Here is a 26,355-nt window from a genome sequence, read left to right as displayed (position 1 = left end):
ATAAAAAAAAAAAAAGAAAGAAAATTACCATATCTGCTTTGGTAATTACATGTTTTGTGTGGAAATGATCAATGTAGTATTGCTCACAAGGGATACTTGACCTTTTAATGAAACATATTTGAATTGTTGCTTTTTTTGTGTTCTGACAAATTAATTGCGAAATGAATGCATTACTGACCTTACTCCACAAAAAAAGAAAAATACCCAATTTTCCCATCTTGACACTCTCTTTAATTACAGCCCTGAAATTTATTGAGAGTAATGTAGGAGGTGAAATCCAATGGGTTCAACCAAACCCTGCTTTATGGAGCACACTCCGTGAAAAGCTTTCTGCACCCACGTATCATAAATGTATTTGAAAGCTGTCTGGCACAATGACATCTGCAGGGGCGTGCTCGGCCTACGTCACAAACGGTTAGTTCACGGGAAGAATCCGGCTTCTTGTTGCCGTCTTGTTACAAATTGTTTTTGGATATTCCAGCAGGTGAGGCGCAGTTTTTTTTCTGGGTTAAAAAATCGAAAATTATGAGCAGTTCAAATTAGCACAAAATGTTTCAGAAGCAATAATTCTAAACTTAATTACCGTATTTTCCGGACTATAAGGCGCACCTAAAAAGCTAGAATTTTCTCAAAAGCCGACAGTGCGCCTTATAGTCCGGTGCGCCATATTCCTAAATTTAAACTGTCCCGAAGCATTGTGACATGAAATCAATCATAAGTGGCCCGCTGAAGACTATGAATCATGAATCAAAAAGACTATGGATCATTATTTTGTGGTTATAAAGTAATTTGTCTGAAGTTGGAATAAAAGAGATAAAATGGAGAATGATTTGATTTGGATTAAAAATCTGACCTGCATTACTGGTGCGCCTTATAGTCCGGTGCGCCTTATATAAGGACAAAGTTTTAAAATGGGCCATTCATTGAAGGTGCGCCTTATAGTCCGGTGCGCCTTATAGTCCGGAAAATACGGTATTCACTTTCTCTTGTAATTTCACCTTCAAAAGTGATCAAATGATTTAAATACTATTTGTTTCCTTTTTAAATGAATATTCTTACAATGTCATGTCATTGAATTACAGTCTCGCTGTTGTGAGCAAAGAATACTAACCATCACATTCCTTTTTTTTTTTTTCCTAGCCAAACTTTGTGACAAAGAATGACTTAATTGCATCGAGTGCTCTGATCAGCACGTAAGAAATAGTCACCTGCTGGTAAATCCTGCAGCAAGGACACAAGGACGAGAAGTTGACATATGCACCGACACGCGAACCCATTTGAGTTTCACTTTTCATAAGTTCCTCGTCAAATCAGGTCACAGTCTGGACAGTTTGGAATCACAATTCTGAATCCACCACCACCAAACAATTTGTCCGCAGTCACTCTGTCGGCAATTCTTTATTTTTTACTGTTCCCTTCTGTGCTTCTGCTCATTATGTTCAAATTCTAACTGTGTGTTTTTGGCTACAGGATGTTTGTTTGTAAGAGCAAAAGCTTGGAAGTAACCGCCAGTGGACGTGAAGTAACAAGGCTCGTTTCTGCTGTTTGAACTACACGCTGGCCAGATTTTTGTTTGGATGTAAAGGAACACAGAGTGCTCGACTATCTTGGCTTTGGTGGACCTCCAGTGTGTTTGCACTCGTTTGTTTAAAGATGACCATTAACTCTTGTATCATTTATAATATTTTCCCTAGACAACAGCAAGAGTAATATGCTAAATTTGAAGGAAAAAAATAAGTTGTGAAGAGCTTAATGGTTTAATTTTTAAAACATGCCCACTGCAGTCATTTCCGCTTTCCTAAGAAGCCAACTGTATTAATTGCATCAGGGACTAAAATCCATTGCATCTCTCTGGCTTGTTGTGAATACCAGTACGACGAAATGAAATTCCAAAAATCAACAAATGCTCATGCAGCCGCAGCTTTTTGTTTCTTTTCTTTACCAGCACAATGCTAAGAGGCAGAGAGGGAAGGCGAGTCTCTCGGAAGATGGCATCCCAAAGGGACGCAAACTGCTGATTGACTGAACACAATCATAATTATGTGCGCAGAAGTAAAACACAGTCTTGCATTATCTGTACTTTTTATTTTCTTAGCTGAGGGTACGATAGTTCTGCCTGGCTGGTTTCATTCCAAATATATCTGATGTTGTGAAAGGATGTGGTGTTCATCAAGGTGGAGCTTCGATTGAAATAATGCTCGTGTTCATTATGACTTTGACGATGACCTTTGGTATGTTCCCATAAAAGGAAACTCATGTTAACCTTTTTTTTTTATATTCATCAATTGGGAATCCATCAGACTGATACAAATATTATTCCTTAGCAACCATATTAGAGTGATGGTGTGCATTTTTTCGGAGCACGGTAAAAAGAGTAACACTTGCTAAGCCCTAAGTACCAGTGAAATATATCCTCGTAAACATGGGATGGCATCTGCGCGCTTAATGCTTTTGAACTTTTCAACCTACCATGCATTTGTGATGTGATGATTCTAATCTAGCACATAAAAAAAATAGTTCTTTGTAGTTATAATTCATTTTGAAGCTTGAGAAATTGGGATCATTTTCCATAATTTCTTAGAATTTCTGAAAGGAAATAAACAGAACTGCACAAAGTCTAATTAGTCTTCCAAAAGCATTTAATTGCACAATAAAAGGCCTTTATATTATTAAGTACGAAAAAAATATATTCCTTTTAATCTGCATTTACCAATCTGACAGCAAAAATGTTCTCCCCATTTATGCACTCAGGCTGAATTGTTTTTCAAGAAAAAAAAAGATACATTTGAGCACATTCATAATTCATACGTCATCCTCAAATGTGAGATAGCTTTGACTTTATCTCTCGCAGGGATGGCTCGGGTCCTTAAAAGCACACCTCGGCGTGCTTTAGGGCCTTGTGCTGTCACTTAAAAGGGAAAATATTCTCTCACAAAAATATCTCAATCTGTGGGACGCTAACGTTGGGATTTATTTATTTAGTTATTATTATTGTGTTTCTGGCTTGCATCATTTCCAATCCTTCATCTTATCGTGTCCTATTCAGAGTTTTCATTGGACATTATATCTAGATCTGATGCGGTATGACTGCATGCAGCTTCTCAAGTCCGAAAATGTATATTACTTATCCCTAATGGGGATGGATAGGATTTAATAGAGCATTTCCAGTCGCAGACTTCATTATTACTTTTCAAGTGGCTTGCTTCCAAGTACGCATTAATATGTGCAACCTTGTGGCTTCTTCATATAAACTCACAAGACATCTCATTTGTCATGACTCAATGCTAGACCAGGATTCAAAGTCCTGCTTTGATTAAAAATAAAGAAACAGCCCTCAAAGAGAACCATTGGTGGCCTACAACATTTTACCTGTACTTATTATTATTATTATTATTATTATTATTATTATTATTATTATTATTATTATTATTATTATTATTATTATTATTATTATTATTATTATTATTATTATTATTATTATATTAGTTTATTCTCAAAAATACCAAAATAAAAAATGGGACCTGAATTCAGGATACTGCATAAAAAAGTAAACAAATAAACCTACATAAATGAAAGCTCAAGGCATTTCTTTTTTGTCACTTTCCGAGAGGTATGCATTTAATAACATACATATTTGTTATTGTGGTTGGAGTTGGAATCGTATTGGATCATTCTGCGCAAGCGATATAAACAATCTGAAAAAGAGCTCTCAGTATGCTGCAGGGCACTTTTAAACCACTACAACCGCAATAATAAATATTGTTAAATGAATATCCCCTTAGGGCAGTGGGTTACTTGTTAGCACGCCTGACTCACATTTTCGATTCAGGGTTTGAATCTCGGCGTCTGGCGGTTGCATCTTCTCCCCGGGGTTGCGTGGGTTTTCTCCAGGTACTTTGGCTTCCTCCCACATTCCACAATCATACATGTTGATTGAAAGCTAAATCACAAGTGTGAAACAAAAAGCCCACAAGCTCGATTCAGCCTGCTGAGTTTGTGTCCCGATCGACTCAATATTTCTTGCTGAATGGAGCTGCTTTCTTCTTTTCATTTTAGAAAAATATTTGTGCAGAAATTGAATTTTTTTCTATTCTTGTAGCAGATAGCGTCAGCTTTTCCCCTGGCCAAATCACTTCTTAAATGACATTGATTTACTTTCACCATTTGGAGTTTGCATTCTCCAGATACTAACTCTTCCTCCCATCTTAGCCCAAAATATGCATGTTAAATTGATTGAAGTCTCTAAATTAGGTGTAAATATTTTCTGTGAAAACTCACCTGTTTGCAGTTTTTGTTGTCTGTTGATGGCACACTAAGCTGCCACAAGATGGCGCCAAACTTCGGCTGCAAAGTAATTGCTGTCAAGAGGAGGAATTGGCTTTCTCATGGGTTGGAGGTTACAGAATTCTTTAAAGTGTGTTCATGTACTTAGTAACGCCATTTTATTTAGAATGTAAATTTAAATTGAGTTAATCATATAGGTTGTTCTTTTTTTTTTTAGTGGAGGTGTTGACCGGTGGTTTTTCATTATTTCTAGCTAGACATGGATTTAATGTAATCCAAAACTGATACTTGCATGTAATTCAACAGTACCTCGTTTTCAGGTAATGGGTTTGGAGCTCCCTTCAATAATTTCTTTTTCTTATCAAACGACCCCAACTTGTGTTAGAATGGAGGCCAACCGCGCACTCTGCACAGCCAGTGCTTGAACGCTCCATCCAAATCCTCCATGGCAACGCCACTGCTTGTTGATGTGGTGGGATCAGCTCCATTGGTCCACGACGGCTGACCGCGCCCTCAACCCGGCCGAGCTACCTCGCCAACTGTTAGCATCAAGTGTCAGGGGAGAGGCGGCCCCCAATGCTGAGGATGAGGAGGAGGATGCTGCTGCGGTGGCGAGGAAGAATCTTTGTCTGCACGGAGCGGCACGGGGCTTCCCTTGCTCTCGCTTTTCTCCGCGCATACAGCCGATAAGAACGACCCAGCATCACTCTGAAGATTAATAACGCTTCTTTTCCTGCAGCTGCTTTTATCTCACCTTGATACGGGATTTTTCCCCCCCACCTCCCCTCCATCGCTGTCTTTGACCGGCCGGAATACAAAAACCCTTCGCTTGTGTGTGGGATCGCCGGCTGAGGCACAGGTAACGACATCGCGCACCTCCCACACTCAAGCCGCAAAATGAAGCTTCTTAATGAGCTTGAACGCAGCAAAAACGCACCCGGGTTTTTGGTTTGCATGTCTTTTCAATGTCAGCTTTGTATGGAGTTGTTATTGCTGCGGGCTATTTCAATTCGACCAATTATTTTACACTTTTTCCCCCCTTCTTCATACATTAATACCCATGCTTGGGAACTCGTGTTAAAAAAAAAAACAGACGTGATCCAATTCTAAGGCAGGTGTTTTTTCTATTTTTTTTTTAAATCAATGTTGGGGAAGAGCGTGCGCCCTAAAATAAGCAGGTTGAGGTCGCGTATTAATTGCATGCCTGGAGAGTGGAGACATGCAGTGGCACGGTAGAGCTGGGTGATTGTTTGCATCAAGGCTTCAGCCACCAGCGTGAACGAGAGCCAAGGGCTCCCATTGTGTTCATGATGCACATGTTCATGGCTTGTCTTCATTTGGCCTAAAAGTGAGGTGAAGGCTGCCTCAGATGCTGCTGGTAGCCTATTTATTATTGAGGGGAGGGGTGTTCTGTGGGGAAAAGACTCGCTGCCAAGATAGAGGTTGGAGAAAGTACCACTCATGTTTTTTCTCCTCGCAGAATTGGCAAAACCTGGGCTCCGATAAGGATTTAAAAGCTCCATCCTAGCATGTACGCCTCCATAGGAAGCAGCAGCAGCTGCTGCCTGCCTCCATGTGGTGTCAGTTCAGCAAGGTGAGGCCACGCACGAGGCGTGCAGTGGAGTTTCAACATCCAATTGGTTTCTTTTTCTATATATAAAAAATTGGAAACACAAATGTGGGCGGCTGTCAGTAAATGTGAGATCGTTTTTTTTTTTATTATTATTATTAAGAAACTGAAGTTAATAGCACACTTTTTACAAAAGAGTTGTCTAACTATTATATGGCGGGATCTTAACTTCCGAGGTTTTTGACCGGCTTATTATTCTTTTTAAATTATGCGTGCAAGTGCACCTCCACTTGTTTATTAAAAAGGACAAGCACTCAAATACAAAATGGTGAACATTTGCAAGGAGCATTGAGAAGATTGCTCACACCGATCTAAGCACGTCACACGGCAGATCTTTCACTCACTAGGTCACGCCTCTTAAAGGCACTTTGGCACAAATACTCCCAGAACTTCAGATTCATTACACTGCTATGCAACAATAGATTTTTTTAAAAAAGTAACGAGCAGAAGATAAAATACTCAAGTGAAAATCATGGGAGAAAGTGCATTATTTCCTACCTCTGTGGGCATATAAAGTCATTATCCTGATCTTTCAAAGAGCCTGTAACGCCTCACATAATTCTTCCATGCATCCTGCTGTTCCTTCCTGCTTCTCCCATATTTGCTATGCAAATTTGACTCCAATGACAGCACATTGCGTTTCACCAGAGTGTGGAGGATTTCTCACAGGGCAGAGCTGATTTCCTGTCCACCTGAATTGGGTAATCCAGCACCAACCCCTCCTCCTCCCCTCTCGTGTCTTCAGTGAATCAGTTTTGCATGGCAGTTCTGTTGTAGAACACATCTATTCTGCTTGGCTACACTGCTGGTTCTCTTCTGGGTTCAGTAACGCACTTGTTTAAAAGCAAATCTCCTTTTAAGTGCATTCTCCTAAATGAGAACGGTCGTATGGTAAGAAAAAAGTCCAGCTTGGAGTATTTTGATATATTTAGTTTGCTGTCCAATAACATCTGGCTTTTGTGTTTGTTGAACTTGCTTTCCCAACAGTCATGCTCCCTGCACAGTGTCTATTTCAGCTCAGAACACATTTGTTTGCTTTTTTTGTCCATATCAGCTCTAACACAATGACACAACACAATATTGCATCACTGACCACTCAGTAAATATTCTGCTCTTGCGGAAGAGTTTTTAACACTAGACTGCTCTGTTCTGACTCTTTAATAATAACATCTGTCAAAATTGTAACAGTTGTTTTGGTTGGGTGGATGGATGGATGGATGGATGGATGGATGGATGGATGGATGGATGGATGGATGGATGGATGGATGGATGGATGGGTCGGTGGATTGGTTGGGTGTATGGGTGGATGGATGGATGGGTCGGTGGGTGGATAGATGGGTCGGTGGGTGGATGGATAGATGGATGGATGGATGGATGGATGGATGGATGGATGGATGGATGGACGAATGGCTGGACGGATGGATGGATGGATGGATGGATGGATGGATCATAGAATTTGAACGAATAGTATGTGGACTTCCTTTAAGCCACGATGGCTTTTAAATTAGCAGAGCAGCTGCTGAGCATGAAAAGGAAATCATATTTGAAATGAAGATACCTCACACAAAGGCAGCAGCCAATATGCAAAGAGAGATGGATGATTGGATGGCACGAAGGAGGAGACTGCGAGAATTAATCGCGGGGCAGAGTTGACATAATGTGTGTGTGTGTGTGTCTGGCATTGTTCAGTGGCTCGCGCAGGCTGTAGAAGGTTACAGATATTGTGTGGCATTGCGAATTGTGTCGCTTCCTCTCTATCATAGCCCATCAAGGTCACATCCGCAGACTGGATGCGGTGGCCCTGGCCTTTCCCTCTCCTGGCTCTGGCAGAGGAATGGGGCCCGCGGACCACTGCTGCTTCTAATCAGGGCTGACGCGTGACTCAATTGCATGCCAGCTGCACGGCCAAACAGGGATTATGTCCCTGGATGGTGAAGACACACACGCACACACACAAAAAAAAGGTCACTGTCCAGATCTTTGTCTAGCTACACCTTGGGCGAGTGTAGGATTTGCGCTTTATTTGGGCTCAAATGAAATAGTCTTATCCACACAATGGAGCCAGGAGCCCTGAAGTTAGAACTGCCACACCCGCAGCGTGCACTGTAGGTCGCCTTGCAATCTGGGTCATTATGCCACTTGTTTTCCAGATTAGCTCCAAGCTTTTCAAGCAACCAATGTGGATTGAATGTTGGCTATACACTGTGCACTCGTATATTGTTTTGCCAGATCTGTACAATGCTCAGATGATACCATCATTTAGTATCTGGGAAATTGCCTGCCATTTCCAGACAGGTGTTCTAGTAGGTGGAATGGAGCACGCCCAGCCTGTAATTTTCTGTTAGCTCACTCCTACTCGGGATTCAGCTCAACTTGGCACATCTCGGCCTGTCATACGAGGAGAAATGATGGCAGCAATGTCGTTGAAGAACAATTCCAGCATGAGTCACTTGGACTTGGCAAGCATATCCCCAATCAGATTCTGACAATGCGGGGGATTAGGAAAAACATTTGTTCCAAGAGATTGAAATGGATATGTATTTTTTTTTGGCACGTTAATTATTTATTCAGTAGTAGGAATCTGTTTAAGTAAGAGTATGCCGGGTTATTTTAGTGGATTTGACAGCCCAGGAAGTAGATTGAAGAAGGGGGGTAACTTGAACCTTTTTCTATCATCGTCTGGTTTCAGCTCCCATGTAATTGCTGACGATTCATCGTCCTGTCGTTCAGGAAGCTGCAGCATCCGACGTGGGGTAGTTAGGGTGACTGCTGAAGTGCAAGCTGATTGGCTACAGCGGAAACACATGTAGTCTCCTACCAGGAGCAGATGTAGCTCTGGGGCCACGTTTAACACCTGGCACCAGGGTGTCCTTGCCACTTTGTTGACTGATTTATTTGCCTTTTTCTGGCACCTGCCTTTTTACTCCAGTGCCTCCATAGATCCCGTTTGCATACTTGCAAGCATCAATGTAACCGCAGGAGTGCCTGTCCTCGAACAACGTGTGGTCGATGGCATTGTGAGTGCGTTCTCACTTGCAGCGCCATGGTCTGCCAATCATTATGATGATTTAAATTTGCCATTCTTATCCTTTGCTACTTCTTACATTCCTGATCGCAAATACATTGTACTGACAACAGAAGAGATTTATATCATATGATTTATTTATGAGTTATTCACCATCATTTTTTAAACTAAGGAGTACATTAAATGGTTCATAATTGCTTGTTGACACAGCAGGGCTCTAAAGGGTACATTTGAAATAATGCGTATTTTTCATAAATCCTCGCCGCGACAATACAGTGTATTACCGTAATTTTCGGACTATAAGTTGCGTTTTTTTTCATAGTTTTTTCGACTTATACTCAGGAGCGACTTATATACATATATATGTTTTTCTTCACTTTTTTGGGCATTTTATGGCTGGTGTGACTTATACTCCAGTGCGACTTATAGTCCGAAAATTACGGTAGTTCACTTTATCGAGCATTGAGCCAATAATACTTACTAGTTTAGGCGACCACTAGATTGTCAGGTCTAGATGTCTTGCTTTGACATTTGCATATAATAATGAGATGAAACAAATTCCCTGCCTTTTAAATACCCATTGGAGGAAAATTAATCTCTGCGTTTTCTCCTCATGACACAAAGCAGAATCCAGTTACTTCATTGCCGAGAATGTATCTAGATTCCCTAATCTCCAGACACGCCAACAAGTGTTCATGTATTCGCAGAATGTCACAAGCGTGTACAGTGACATTCTGTCGACTAAAAATGTCGCCTTCCTGATAAAGCTGCCATTTTCATACTGGCTGTTAACGCTGTGCTTTCGCTTCACATTAGAAAGTCGGCGAGACTATTACCGTACTTACAGTAAATATCCAGTGTGACTCTTTCTCGCCGGGAAGTAGAATTAAAAAGACTAGCGGCAAACTAACCAAAGAATGTGGCGCAGTACTACTTTTGTATTTCAGGTATTCATTGAATAAAATAACAATCTTTGCAGTGGTGTTTTCCTAATTTCAACCTGACACCCAAGATCACAAATAAGTACGTGTATAGACTTGAACACCTGATATTTTACAATTGGAGTCGCGCGAGCACGGTGGTATTATGGGGAGCCTGTCTGCCTCGCAATCAGGAGATTTAAATTTGAATCTGAGGCTGCATGGCATTTTCTCTATGCAATCGGGTTTCCACCCACGTTCTGAAACATGTTTATTACGTTAATTGAAGACTCTAAATTGCACAGAGATGTAAGTAGGCTCGGCGGGGCCATCGGGAATAATGGCGTCCATTTATTACAATATATACGTTACATTTATTACTTATATTGTTTAATACCACATTAGGTCTATAGCAGAAAATTAAAGGAAACATATGTTGTAAAAGAACAAACACAAGTTGGGATCATTTTGGACTGCAACATAGCTAATGAACTGTTTTGAGTGAACAAATTCAGTTTGTTAGCTGGTCTGTTGTTTAACTAATGTTAGATAATAATGTGCAGAATTTCTTTTGGACAAATTTCCAACCTTACTTTCCCATTAACATTTCAACTTAGCACATATGCTGTTGTTTTGTTTTAGTATGCCAATTTGTTGGTGTATTCCAACAAGCCTGCTCGTAGGGGGACCGCCAATTAAGGAGACTTCCCAATACTGAGCTGGTTCCAGTTGTGTTATTGATACGGACCACTAGCTGCTGCCTCTTGGGGTCCCCTTACTAGCTACCAGCCAGAAACGGCTGCCCATGAATTTTGGACAGTACTTAGTCATATTCAGATCCTCATGTTATGGACCAGTTCTTAATCAAGATATAGAAAATAAATCAAGCTGACACAAATTTTTTCTGCACACTTTCAAAGTGTGGTTTACCCCTGGGACATTTGCCCAAAATAAATTCTATTTTACATTCAGTCACTTGCAGGACAGTTGTACTTGTTTTTTGGGCTCCAAAAGGCCAATTAAATAAAACATGTAGGGCAAACTAAACCTTCACAGATATAATTTACTCGGTATGCACCACTCTAAATTGCACTTTTCCGTTCAAGATAAACCAAAACAATGTCCAGAATGATGCGTAAAATAAATCCTCTTGAGGAACTATTTAAAACCAAGCGATATAAAACAAGGTTGCCATATTAAAGGTACATATGTGTGTGTGCAGTTAATGGTTAAAGTGTTAACGCTCTTAGCCTCATTCAGATTGCACCACTCCAAGAGCCGTGTCACGTTGCAAACATTACAGCTCATCCATCGTTGTTACTATATGACAGCTTGAGGAAAGGAAGTCGAAAATTGCACCACGGACCAAAATGTGCTCAGGCAGCATTATCAGTGCCCGTAGAGACATAAAACACAATGTTACCTGCCTACCGTATACATTATGCAGTTACGGGCCTCCAAAGACCGGTAAGGAACAAGTCTCCAATCTACAACAAGAAATAGATGCGCTCGCAAATGTGTATCATTTTCTTATCTTTCTAACTACCATTGTTCACAAGGAATAATCACCGGTCAGTGTCTCGAGCTGAAACACGAAAACAAGCAAATGCACCTTGGCAGTCTGTCATTTAGATAAAACACTTTATCTGTGTCACATGAGACAAAACACAGTGCCGAGTGACAAGTAACTTTGAAATTTAAAGAACGAAAGAAATATCTCGACTGCAGGTTGGGCTCTCAAAGTACTTTTTGAATTGAACCCGCATCAAATCTGCCGTGCTCCTGAGGTCACTTGCTATCTGTGTTGCAGATATCTCAATGAATCTTTCTCTTTTATTCCAGACACCTCCTTCAGTGGTGCAGGCATTCCTCTCTCTCTAATATCCACACACCTCTCCCCGGGGAGGAATGAGAGCTGTGTAGTATACAACTATGTCTAGGTACGTTTACGCGACGACAATGTATTACTTCGAACAAAAATAATTTCCTCCGACACAGTACGTCCTGCTCTAAAAAATACTGTAAATGGAAATATTCACTTGTATGCCTGACCCGTAGTTGCCAAATATAATACATAAACGCATGCTCGCCATATTGCTGCTTGGCTTCCCAGTTTTTTGATGCATGATGCTCCTCCACTAGTCCCAGTGACAGGCCAGAAAATGTATACTTTGCTGACAAATTGCCCAGAGTAGTACCACTGCTCCTCGGGAAGGGAGAGTTGGCCTAGCATTTTTTTTTACATTTTATATTCAATATCTTTTGCACTCTTGTCAAGCTAAATAATAATTGAAAAAAAATTACCTCTATTTTAAAGGCCTTAAATAATACCGTATTTTCCGCACTATAAGGCACACCGGATTATAAGGCGCACCTTCAATGAATGGCACCGGAATATAAGGCGCATAGAATAAATAACTCAACGTCGCTCAAACGTTAATGCAATCACAATATAGTAACACTCGAAATAGTGAAAACAATATATAAATAACTCAAAGTTGCTCAAACGTTAATATCACACAACACAAAAAATACACACGTAAAGCTTACTTTAATAAGTTAGTCCTCATATTGGTCCATATATAAGGCGCACCGGATTATAAAGCGCACTGTCGGCTTTTGAGAAAATTGGAGGTTTTTAGGTGCGCCTTATAGTGCGTAAAATACGGTACATATAATTATGAACTAATCATTGAAACGTATATTATGACTATACAGGACTAGTGCACACGTTTCGGGCCGTCACCCAAAATGGCTTAATGTTGGGCCCCGAGAACCCCCCACCCTCCCCTCCCCCTGTCACTTTAAGGTGGATGGCATTTTCAAGCGGATGCAATTGCTCATGGAGTGGCACAGCAGTCTGGACTTGGAATCAAGAGATTTTAACAGCTGCCTGGCCATCCATCCGTCACACTGATCTCCACTGTGCTCGATGCGGGCTTGTCACACATAGATGGCCAAGTGACGGAGACACAGGAGATGTTTGGTAAATAGTGCAGCAGCCATTTATTTCCAACCCTCCCTCCGTCTGCAGGCATCACTCATGGGGAACACATTCATGCTAATTTATTGTTGTATATGCATCAGCAGTCTCATCGAAGCAAACTCAATCTTATCCTTGCCCACGGCTGCTTTGTCTATAAAGGCGTTTGTCGAGAGCATCTTACCTGCGTCAGGAGACTGCACGTCAGCCTCTGTGTCAGCTCTCGCCGGGTCTGCACGTGTTGCAGGTTCTGGGGAAGGAAGCAAAGATGCCTTCTGAAGTGCTTGTGTGTACATGTGTGAAAGAAGGAAGGAAGGCAGAAGCAGAAAGGACGCTCGCTGGCGCCCACCCTCAATTTTGTCTGGTGGCATTCTCCTCGGGATGAGATGTGACAGCGCCGGATGATCTAATCGCGGATGTCATAGCATAGCTGCTTATTAACAGAGATTTCAAGGGCAAACATTCCCATCATTAGCAGTGTACTGCATGAAAGGGAGAAAAGCCTGAGCCAGCCACCCAATGATGGATCCCGTCCGGGTGCAGGAGGAACCGCTTGTCTCATCGGATTTTTCCAGGCCCACATTTTCGAAAGTTTCTTGACGAGAATCTTAATTCACGGAGCGTGGACTGATTTAGATTCTTCTTGTGGATGATGACGTCTCAGCAGCTTTTGGTCCTCCTCCTGAATTGAGTGGGAAGGAACTGTCACATGTAGTCAAAGTCACATGGGCATGCGTTCGCGGTGGGTACGTTTTTACACCATTTGCGTCTTGCTGATTCCAAAGAGGCTCTTTGAAAGAAGTCGATGTTGATCTCTTGTAAATGTTAACTCTCCAACTGGGTTTTTTGCTGATTAAAATGATAAGTATCTGCTCTTAGTTTTAATTCAGTATCATAGGAAATTTCTATTCCCCAAATACTCCCTCCAGGTTTAAAGTGAGATCTTCTCGTTTTTGCCGGTGGTGGTTGTGGTGTGGGGGGATGTTTACCCATACTGAACCTGTGTGAGCTGTTGCTCAATGGCACTAATGAGATTGTTCTCACGAGAATCTTGCAAGCAGTAATGCATCGTAATTAGTAGGAATCCGACGTAATTATGTGTCTGATTGTAAATGAATTTAAATACACATGACCTAAGTGGTGAGGCGGTTAGCACCTCTGCCTCCCAGTTCTGACTTTGATTACTGGGCTGTGGCCTCCCCGTGTTGGGTTTGCATGTTCTTTCTCCAGCTCATCGCTTTCCTCCCTCATTGTAAAAACAGGTCCGTTAGACCCTTACCCTTCTGGAGTTAAGCAGGACAGAAAATGGATGAGCAGCTGTCCTGTTTTTTTTGTTTTGTTTTTTTGCTGAATTTTGTCTTCACAGCAACCTTAATTGTACGCTTTGAAAACGATTGAGACGGCCTTTTAAATGTTATCTTGATGAACAGAATCTATAAATGTTTCCTTCTTTATAATTGCGAGCTCTTGTCACCCAAACAATTCAACTAGCGACACACAATAGCAATGAAATTTCAGCGCATCCATCATGCAGCCGAGCGGGGGGGGGGGGGGGGGGGGGGGCTGGCGATGTCGTGGCGACTCTGAGATGCGGCACTGTGGAAGCTGCGCAGAGGGTAAACTAGTTTGACACAACCTGTCCTCTAGTGCCACCTCGGGCCAAGCTTTTATGTTTTTCTTTTTTTTTTTGCCCCACTGCTCGTGAGGAGAGTAGTCCGTCTATCTATTTCTTCCTCCTAGTGAGTCATACAAGAGCAGATATGCTGCATAGAATAGAAATTTGCGATTCTGAAGGATCGGCAAGCCTTTGTTTGCAACTTCCAAAAAATGTGTTGTCTTAAAGACAAAACAGTTTCTCACCCTTTTTAGCTTCGCAGTTAAGTGTGGCTCCTCACCACCACCCTGCTCTCCATTATTAGCATCATCGCATGCTCAAACTGACAAACATGCGCTCTTTTCATTACGTACTCAAGACAAATGCATCTGACACAGAGGAGGAATGAAAGACTAATGACGTCTGGGCTGAGATCCACTTAACCGAGGCCTTGTAGCTCAAACACATAGCGACAATCTTTGCTGATAAAAGGTGCGATGCTGAGGCATTGATAACACGTGCAGATGAAAATACCATTTTTTTCCATGTATAATGCGCCCCCATGTATAATACGCACCCTAAAAATGTCATGTCGATGCTGGAAAAAAGCCTGTACCCATGTATAATACGCACCAAAATTTTGACTCCTACTTAAGTCCGTAAAGAAAAAAGATCATCTTTGGGAACAACCGGTTGTTATTCTGCCGGTCAGTATCACTGCGCATGCGCTAGCAAACTCGATAGCGAAGAAATGTTTCGGATTTGTGTAGGGTACATTGTGACACCAAACGAGCAGGTGATCGAGCAAGCGTCTGATACGATAGCATTGTGTTCGTATGGAGCGTGTTTGAAGTGAACAGCAGAGAAGAAAGGAACAAGGCAAAGTGTATATATTTACCTGTAATACGCATTTAGGTAGAGAACTGAACTCTCGCTCTTTATATAGCTGACGTGTCAAAATAATAAATAAATTGTACCCATGTATAATGCGCACCCCAGATTTTAGGACAATAAATTAGTTAAATTTTGCGCATTATACATGGGAAAAACGATACTCTGTCCTTGCCGTCGTATATATTTTGTGCATCTCTGGTGTATGCTGCAATTGTGAGCAGATGTGTGTTGGAGTTTGTCCTGTAGTACCTACAGAACATTTGCATTTACTTAATGAGGTAGTGTGCGCAGAAGTCTGTTTATGCTTGTAGCAAGTGTTGTGCACTTAGCTACTCAATTACCTGGCTTACTGGTTTGTGAAAATGTCAGCTGTTCCAATGCCCTACGCCTCTTGGAATGCTGGCACACACACTTAAGCGCGCACACATACACACACTCGCTATATGGCCTACATATACAGTACTTCCAGTATACTTTGATAGTCTTTAACGGGATTGGCATCCTTGAACGTCCTTCGGATCTTTGGTGTGTGTGTCAGAAAAAACAACTTTTATGGGAGTGTAACAGTTGGATTTATTTTCTTTGCGTATTTTACCGTATTTTCCGGACTATAAGGTGCACCTAAAAACCTCAAATTTTCTCAAAAACTGACAGTGCGCCTTATAGTCCACTGCGCCAATATCCAAACACCAATATCACCCTTCTTATTCATACAACAATAACAAAAATAAAACAAACATACGAAAATACATCGAATAAAAAATTCATTCAACTTTCATATAATTGTTTATTTGTTATTATTTTAATCTTTAACTTTTCTGGTAGTGCAATTGACAACAGATTCCCATTTGCAATATTAACCTATCTGCAAAGGATATAGTTACATATTTATAAGTTCATTCACAATGGTAATGGTTCGTGGAATGTCAATGTGAATGGTCGGCCCCCTATACAGGACTGTCTCAGAAAATAAATGCATTAATGGTGCGCCTTATATATGGACAAAGTTTTAAAATGGGGCATTTATTGAAGGTGCACCTTATAGTCCGGAAATTACGGTAGTAAACAATCACAAACTGCTAGAAATTCATAAATTAGCAACAAGGTGACACGTCTTGTAGTCAAGAGTGCAAATACTTTCGAATTTGACATATTTGTACTTTGTGTAACTCTTTTCCATTTTATAAATAAAAAGTCGACCTTTACACTGATAACCAATATCGTCACTCATAAGAAGATCTCCATCTCCAGAGCACATGGTGAAATAGACTCCATGCAAAGAAAAATGTTAAACAGCTTTCAGTATAATCGCAGGTCAATACGTCATTATTATTTTTTGTTCAGGCATATTTTTACTGCCCTTGTGCTGTATCGCGTTAAATCATCTTGTAAAACAGCAGAATAGCAGATCTAGAGAAGTGAATTTAATGGTCAAGTGGATGATGAGGAGGAGGAGATTAATGGCGAATGATGAAGGCTGCCTGCTATGCAGCTGAATGCTAATTGTATCGCTTCAACTTCCAGTTAACAGACACACCAATTAGAAAATATCCATATATTTATCCGAATCATTTCTTCTTGATTTTGAAGCGCTTGCAAGCATGATACACATGTTTTAAAACATAATTAGCAATTACTGATTTCATTAACTGCCATTGTTGATTCAGCAAAACGAATTTTCATTGGTTACACATCTTCGAAGCAAGCAATATTCCAATGTGAGATATATTATGCTTGTCATTGTAGTCTGAGTAATATTGATCCTACCTTTTGATTGACATGGCGATAAAAAAAAAAGAAGATGATGCATCTCCAAGCGCTACTCTTGACACAGCAATAGTAGTCATAACCAAAATAACCCATCTGTCATCTTGGAAAGAACAACAACAAGGCAGGCACTTCTGTTCCTGCGCCTCCTCAACCACCCACCCACCCCCCTCCCTCAAAACACCTTCAAGTAATTGAAGCCATACTGCAAAAATGCCCCATCATAAAAGATTGAGCTGTAGGGATGTGTTTGCTTCGCCACACCTTGAAGGAAAAAAAATCGAGGACTGCAGAAGCCATAAAGGGGAGAACATGTAAGATTCATAAAGCTGGTAGGAGACGGGGGGAATGTTCTTTGCAACATGACATACATTTGGAAGTACATGCTCTCATTACGTCTCCAAGGTTTATGTATATATACAGTACTGGGAACAGAGTCATTCATTTTCTAATTCATCAGTCATTTTCAAGCTTTCTGATGCGTTTAAAGCAAAGTCTTAGGTGTTTCACACTTTTACCTCAAAGGAACACTGGCCAAATTTGATCCAACCTAGAAGCAGCTGGCGCCCACCTTTGCACGGATCTTCAACCGTTCTCTGGAGCTGTGTGAGGTGCCCTCGTGCTTCAAGAGCTCCACCATCGTTCCAGTAGCCAAGAAGCCCGCCATCACAGGTCTGAATGACTATAGACCCGTCGCACTGACATCTGTGGTCATGAAATCGTTCGAGAGGCTAGTGCTGAACCACCTGAAGGAGGTCACGGGCCCCCTGCTTGATCCCCTCCAGTTTGCCTACCGGGCAAACAGGTCAGTGGATGATGCGGTCAACATGGGACTGCACTACATCCTGCACCACCTGGACACCCCAGGAACGTACGCCAGGATCCTGTTCGTGGACTTCAGCTCGGCGTTCAACACCATCGCCCCTGACATCCTCCAACAGAAGCTCATCCAGCTTGCGGTGCCTGCCTCCACCTGTCAGTGGATCACCAGCTTCCTGACCAACAGGAGACAGCGTGTGAGGCTGGGGGGCACCACATCTGACACCCGGACCACCAACACTGGAGCCCCTCAGGGGTGCGTCCTCTCCCCACTGCTCTTCTCCCTCTACACCAATGATTTCTCCTCAGGTGACTCTCGTGTGAAGCTCCTGAAGTATGCAGACGACACCACTCTCATCGGACTGATCCAGGACGGTGATGAGACTGCGTACAGACAGGAGGTGGAGCGGCTGGTCCACTGGTGCAGTCAAAACCATCTGGAGCTGAACCCGCTCAAGACCGTGGAGATGACAGTGGATTTCAGGCGAGACCCTTCACCACTTTTACCCCTCACTATCCGCAGTAATACTATTCTTTCCACAGACACCTTCAAGGTCCTGGGAACCACAATCTCTCGGGACCTGAAATGGACCGGCCACATAGACTCTGTCCGGAAGAAGGCCCAGCAGAGGCTGTACTTCCTGAGACAGCTCAAGAAGTTCAACCTGCCGCGAGAGCTTCTGAAGACCTTCTACACTGCCATCATCCAGTCTGTCCTCTGCACCTCCATCACTGTCTGGTTTGGATCGGCCTCCAAACAAGACAAGCACAGACTACAACGGACAATCAGAACTGCAGAAAAGATCATTGGAATCAACCTCCCATCTATCCAAGACTTGTACCTGTCCAGGACCAGGAATCGGGCAAGGAACATCTCTACAGACCCTTCTCACCCGGGTTGCAGTCTGTTTGAACTACTCCCCTCCGGACGGCGTTATAGAGCTCGGTACGCCAAAACCAGCAGACACAGAGACAGCTTCTTCCCCCAGGCTGTTGCTCTGATGAACTCACACCACTCATAGAGTCTCAGAGACATTACTGTGCAATAACATCCTGCTCCTCACACCTTCTTGAATTTGTCTACACTGTTTTTGCATTATTCACATGTCCTGAATGTTGTTAGTCACCTAAATGTTGAACAGAGGGTGTGTTTCTACCGAAGTCAAATTCCTTGTTTGGCACGCTCAAACATGGCGAATAAAAAACTCTTGAATCTTGAATCTTGAATCTTGAAGAATAATAGCTCACCGTGGCGGCGCCTTTTCTAAGCTCTGGCTTTCCACGGTAAGAAGCTTCAGCTGAGCTCAGGCGAGTTAGCAGCTTGCTGGAGCAATGGCGCACAGCTGAGCACCCTTCTGTGGCTTCATCCCGTGTGCTGCAGGGTGGAGGGCGGCGGGTGTTGTCCTTGGAGCGGAGCTGCTGTTCCGCTGGGCATGAGCATGGCCTGAGTGACAACCCCCTGCTGCCTTCCGCCTGCTTATGTTTTCAAGTGTCCTATTTATATATGCAGAACAACTTTCTTTTTCTTAGTGGTTGAGAAGTTCTTTATATTTATATTTATATTGTATTTATATATATATATATATATATATATCCATCCATCCATTTTCTCCAATCGCAGGGCACACAGAGACAAACAACCATTTGCACTCGCACTCACACCTAGGGACAATTCGGCCTACCAAGCATGTTTTTGGGATGTGGGAGGAAACCGGAGTATATATATATATATATATATATATATATATATATATATATATATATATATATATATATATATATATATATATATATATATATATATACACTACCGTTCAAAAGTTTGGGGTCACAAAATTTTGAACGGTAGTGTAAATATTATTATAATAAAATGTTATGAATTAAATATTATAAATTATATCTTATATTTGTATAAGACTAAATATAATCTCTGAGTATAAGTATACATATATATTATAAAAAAAATTACACAGAAGATTATATATATATAATCTATAAATAATTATCGAAATAAATATATATACTGCCGTTCAAAAGTTTGGGGTCACCCAAACAATTTTGTGACACCAAACTTTTGAACGGTAGTGTATATACATATAGATCGATGGATAGATGGATAGATGGATAGATAGATAGATAGATAGATAGATAGATAGATAGATAGATAGATAGATAGATAGATAGATAGATAGATAGATAGATAGACAGACAGACGGACGGACGGACGGACGGACGGACGGACGGACGGACGGACGGACGGACGGACGGACGGACGGACGGACGGAAAGATAGATAGATAGATAGATAGATAGATAGATAGATAGATAGATAGATAGATAGATAGATAGATAGATAGATAGATAGATAGATAGATAGATAGATAGATAGATAGATAGATAGATAGATAGATAGATAGATAGATAGATAGATAGATAGATAGATAGATAGATAGATAGATAGATAGATAGATAGATAGATAGATAGATAGATAGATAGATAGATAGATAGATAGATAGATAGCAGTGGAATTCATTCAAAGATGAATGAAAATAAGTACCCAAATTCATTATAAATTCACCTCTATACAAATGTAGTAATAATGGTGAGTATTTTTAGTGTCTGTGTTTATGATTGTTTTATTTACCGTATTTTCCGAACTATAAGGCGCACCTTCAATGAATGGCCCATTTTAAGACTTTGTCCTTATATAAGGCGCACCGGACTATAAGGCGCACCATTAATGCATCATGTCAGATTTCTAATCCAAATCAAATCATTCTCCATTTTATCTTTTTTATTTCAACTTCAGATGCAACAAATGACTTTATAATCACAAAATAATGATCCATAGTCTTTTCGATTCATGATTCATAGTCTTCAGCGGGCGACTTATGATTGATTTCATGACACAATGCTTCGGGCCAGTTTAAATTGAGGAATTTGGTACATATATAAGGCGCACCGGACTATAAGGCGCACTGTCGGCTTTTGAGAAAATTTTAGGTTTTAAGGTGCACCTTATAGTCCGGAAAATACGGTAATAGCATTGCACATAGAGCTTGTTCTATTATCCAGACAAAATAACACGTGGACATGGAACCACCACAGTGACATTTCTGTCAAAACACACATGGCAGACATTCAAAAATTCTTCCTCAAGTGACCTAAATAATATTGCAAATGTTTCTATAGTGTCATAATCACAGGCTCCGTCGAGAAGCGGGAACAACAAGGAAGGGATTAGTAAACAGATGTACCCATGGTACCCACTACCTCGTATCTTTAGAGTAATCTTTGTTTATTACAAGGCTGCCTGATGAAAACCACTTTGGCTTTGAAAAGTGCTTTGATAGATGTTCGCTGTTCCTGATACGCTTGACTGCATGCTTCTCAACTATCTTCAAGGATATTGCTCTCAAAAGGCAAAATCCTGACAACATTTGAAGCTTTGTGGTCATGCTTTGTCTTCACCCTAAGCAAACATCCATACTAATTAGAGATTAACAACTTGCTTAAAAAGTAACATCAGGACCATGTTTAGAAATACCCATTAATGCACACGCTCGCACTTTGCGTCCATCTGATAACTTTGTGTAAGCAGCTATTGTGGGCCTCTTGGGAGAGCAAGTTTTCTGCGTGCACACTGTCTTGCAGGGAAGCCTGATTAAATATGAGCAAGTAAATATAGTTTGTGCTGCGGACCTGAAGGCAGATGCATATTTGAATAGCCCACAAAATGGACAGATCTTCTCTTAAACTCGGACGAAGCAATCAATTCCCAGTTGCGCCGAATTACTTAAAGAATTAGAACGTCTTGTAAATGATTCGGCGCGAGACAGCAATCAAAGCAAAACGATGTCGCTTTAATGAAATTGGGAGCTGAAACAATGGTGAGCAGCAAATTACGGAGAAGAAAATGTCATTCAGAGTGATTCCCGCGACAGAAAAAAAAAATGTATGATATTTTGAATTCAAAGTAAATATGTAAGTCATCTCTCTTTGTTCAATATCTGACTACTGTATTGCCCCGAATATAAGACGACCCTGATTATAAGACGACCCCCCTCTTTTTCAAGACTCAAGTTTGAAAAAAGACTTTTTGAACTCCAAATTTATTTTTTATACAGAAAAGAATTTCTGTACATCTGAAACAAATGGTATCTGAACATTTAAGTATGTAAACGAGAGTGCAATCACATTTGTAAATGAATGGCTTCTGATTTTTCCATTTTCTGTTATCTCTTCTCTTATTTTCTTCTCTTTTCTTTCTTACCGCTATTTTTTATTTTTCTTCTTCGTGCTACCGCTATTTTTATTTTTATTCTTCGTGACAGGGGTTGGCTTTGGCCTGGGGAGTTAAGATCAGTATTTGCTTTAAAGATATCTGGCGCCATCTAGCGTTGTGAATGGGTATCATGTTTAGATCCCGAATGTAAGACGACCCCCACTTATTTCAATGCAAAAAACACCGTCGTAGATTCGGGCCAATACGGTACAACAGAGTTAATATGGATAATTAAATGTATGTATCGTTATTGCATGTTGCCTTTTACATCAATTATTCATCGTTCGGAATTCTGTCTGTTCCTTTCTTGTCTTGACGTGATGCTTTTTTAGTCATCTGCATTGTCTTGTTGGCTGTATCACAATTGGTGATGAGGTCACGCTCACTTAACGGGTTCAAGCTTTCACTTCGCCTCGGTGTCATTACCAAACGCTCGCTCACCTTATAGGCGGATCGTGATTGCTTTCATAGTCTCGTAGACTCCATTTAAAGGACGCCGGGGTAATCAACCTCCGCCGTTCTTCCATGGGAAAATTGATGAGTGAAAAGAGTTGAGCTAAACTGTTTGGGGCCAATAACCGTGTGGAGAAAATGATGCAGTCTTTTGAAATATTGCACGGCTAGCTGCAAATTACAAAACAAAGCGTTCACAGTTCAGAAGCTTCTTCAACAATGCTTTTTACAAAAAAAACCAAAAAAAAAAAAACGCCTGTGCGGTTGTCATCGAAACTCAATTGATCCTTTTGAGCTTGTGACACAACAACCCACATGCAGTCATATGTATTCATATCCACTCAGTGACCAATTCATGAAAAGACAGCAGCTCAAGCTAATGAGATCCAAGAGAGGGAATTTTTTTGCTTTTAAAAAGCCAGCTGCTCAGCGGTGATTGTCATTGTTGGAAAACTATTCATTTAACTCTGTGCTTTTCATTTGCGCTGCATCATACTGAGAGCTCTTAGTCATATTTGATTTTCTAAAAGCATAATTCGGATACTCCACATGTATTGGATTCCATTTGTGTTGTGAAAGTTGCTCCAATCGTGTGTCGATTGAGAGAAAAATAATTCTTTTTGTCGTTTGCCAAGTCCCACTGCAATCATAGATGGCCTGCTCATTAGGGTTTGCACTAAACAGTCTTTTTTTTTTTGGTTTTCTTCTTCAATTCTATTGATTCGAGCAAGTGGTGTTGTTAGATCATCATTGTGTTTGTTGAAATGTTACCAAAAACTCCTACAATGCAAGCCACCTGCTTGGATTCATTCAGTCGATTTTCCCGCAGCTTTGTGCTTCGCTGCTTCAGAACGGCGCTGTGTAATATCTGCATATGCACAATCACTGACTATTGGACCTCTGACCACTTCGCTTGGCCGAAGATTGTCAAGTTCTGCAATCTAAGTGTTGTGTATATTGATTCGATAGGCCCTGGATTACCAAGAGCTCGAGAGCCAAAATGACTAAATTGCCTTATTGCAATATCAGTGTGTGCAAAAAAAAAAAAAAAAGCTGAGGGAAGCAGTGTTTGTGTATTCGTGTGTGTGTGTTTTCTCCCCCAGTTATTCTCTTGCATTCTAAAAATGTGCACGTTAGATCAATTGAAGTCTCTCGATCAATAATGTTACATGATGTTATATTGCGCTATGGAATTAAGTTAACCCATACTTCTTAAATGATTTAGCTCGGTAAATTTCCGAGCTGTGTTATTATGCAATTTTCACTTGTTAGGGTGTTAAATATAGAAAAAGCGATGTCCAGGCATTTGTTTGTCTTTGACAATGTTTACAAAAAATGAGATTGACAGAATCAGTATCAGCCTAGGGCATACTTCTGCAAATAATAATTGCGTGGGTGTTTTTTGTTGAAATCTCTTGAAATCATCTTCGGCTGTGTAAATGTTGGCGGAATGAAATCTTCAAAGTGCCTCGATGGCTGAAATAACACAGCTTCCCAGCTTTGCTTTGTTTATTTCCCATTTTCTGGTTCATATGATGGTGTTTTGGGACCACTTTTTTTTTTTAATATGACAGTCTCCATTAAATCCATCTGCTTTTAAATTAAATTGCTACTTACGTTTGCTGTCAAGCACAAAAGCACAGACGCAAAAGGTATTGGTTTGGTGATGGCTGAAAAATTTTGTGATTTTTTTAAAAAATTATTATTAATAATGAAACGAAGTGTACCACATATAATGAAGGAGCTTGTCAACTTTGTAGCAAATTTAGACTGAAATGTGGATGGATCATTTTTGCTCCAATTCTCCACCAGCCAAAACTTGGTAGCTAAGATGAAGAAATTTAGATTTTTTTTTTTCGATGTCGTATTTTTGCAGTCCACCGAGCCCCGTTCTGGTTTTATGCTGTTTTGTTTTCTTCTAGAAAAAAAAAATCCCACCCAGAAAGGATGTTGCATATTTGTTAGGCAAAAGAGAAGAACCCATTTTCACTATTCTCTCTCGTCGTGTAGCACCAATTAAGAAAATATTTACACCTTCTACAACAGAGACGGTCCCTTTCCAGTTGTGAAATACATCTCGCCCTCGTTTATTTTGTATCGTTATAACCTGCTTGAGATCGTCTCGACCCGCATTATGATGCGCACGGTGATGCATCGCTCGGGATGTTTTGCCTCCCCGATGAAGTTATTGTGAAACCCAAAATCTGAGCGCACAAATGTGTTAAAATGAAAAGAAGGTGAAGTGCGACCAGGTAGATGCAACTGGGACAAACTCTCATTTCATACTCCATAAGTGACCTTGGCAAATTGCAATTCATCAGTCAGTTTGTCTGACCTTCCAGGATGCATCTATTCCCATGATGAAGTCATCTCCGCTGAAGACTTTTCTCCCTGCCTCCAGCAACTTTGATTTGCCTCCTGTGATATGCTTTTTCTTGCAGCGCCGCCAAATGTGAGCAAAGCCAAATGTGGCAGTTCCTCATCGACGGCGCCCCAATAGAGGCGGTCGTAATTCCCCGCTGACTCAAACGTATCATATATTTCTCTCTGCGCAGAGATGAAAATGGGCCATCCCTGCAGGAGATGCCTTTACTAATGCGCCCTGTTGAGAGAAAAATCACAGTTTAACATACCACAAAAAAAATATCCCTTACTTAAAAATAAATCCTGTTGTTTATGCAAACCGCCAGCCTCGTAAGAAGAGCATATTTTATTTTAGTTTGCCAAGAGCAAATGATTGAGGCAGGTCAAAACATTGACAATCAGTATCTTTTGAAAGTTGAATAGCTGCAAGAGTAAAATGGAAGATTTTTTTTTTTCATTATTTGTTTCTGTCAGGACATTTATTTTTACTTTGCGGGAACTTTTGATGCATATCACCAAAGTGATATAGACAACGAAATGTCTTTTCTCTCTTCAGTGTTTGCATTAAAATGAGCTGCGCCCATGCTGCTGTCTTGTCATCTTCTATCCTCCTCAGTCAGCCAGTGATTTACAGCATAGAGTTAGGCTTGTTGATGTGGGATGATGCTCCCTTTGAACCAGACAGTAACTCTCTCTTCGCAAGACAGCCGTGGCCATTTTTGTTGTTTGGGTGTGGCTTCATTGTAGTCTCCATTTATTGTCATCAACTGGTTTCATGATTATCAGAGAGGACAGACGTTGTGGTCATATAAATATAGTTTTTCTGGTATAAAATGTGAAAATGAAATGGCAAGCTTGTAACCAATTCACACCTGAGAAAACACCAGCACGTTCGCACAGCTGCCGTTTTAAAACACTTCTTCACGCAAGCACATGCAAAGTGGCACACTGAAGCTTTAATAGAAAAGGAGGCTTTGACTCTTCAGAGTCACAAGCCTCTGTCTCACTGCCTCTCCGACAAATTGACACAACAGAGACGTTCGACTCGAGCCAGAATTCGTTCACCTATGCATTTCAAACACAACCCGGAGAGGCCATTGCGGCCGGTCAGTTAATGACTAGATGTGTGACGAGGGTGTTAAATTTGACTCACTGGTCGCAGCTTCTCGCTATCCCCTAACGCAAATATGTGTTGACGCGTCGGAAGGCACCAAATTTGCAAATTCATTTTCCTGCAAACTTGGATGGCACTACAAAAGGGGGATTAAACAACTAACAAGCTATGACTCTCAAAAAGTTAAAAAAAAAAAAAAAAAAGGGATAATTTAAATTCGATT

General features: G+C 40.9%; 1 protein-coding gene across 1 annotated transcript in view; it reads left to right on the top strand.

The window, feature by feature from the left end:
• Positions 1-3,673: 3,673 nt before the first annotated feature.
• LOC133168420 (neurexin-1-beta-like) overlaps positions 3,674-26,355 on the top strand; it is a 107,039-nt gene continuing 84,357 nt past the window's right edge. Inside the window, exons 1-2 of the mRNA XM_061299972.1 lie at positions 3,674-5,143; positions 11,702-11,799. The gene's annotated coding sequence lies outside the window, so the exon portion shown is untranslated. The remainder of the gene's footprint in view (positions 5,144-11,701; positions 11,800-26,355) is intronic.

The sequence above is a fragment of the Syngnathus typhle genome, linkage group LG15 (genome assembly GCF_033458585.1).
Source record: "Syngnathus typhle isolate RoL2023-S1 ecotype Sweden linkage group LG15, RoL_Styp_1.0, whole genome shotgun sequence".
Taxonomy (NCBI): domain Eukaryota; kingdom Metazoa; phylum Chordata; class Actinopteri; order Syngnathiformes; family Syngnathidae; genus Syngnathus; species Syngnathus typhle.
Note: the sequence above shows the minus strand (reverse complement) of the source record. Positions and strands in the feature narration are given on the sequence as shown.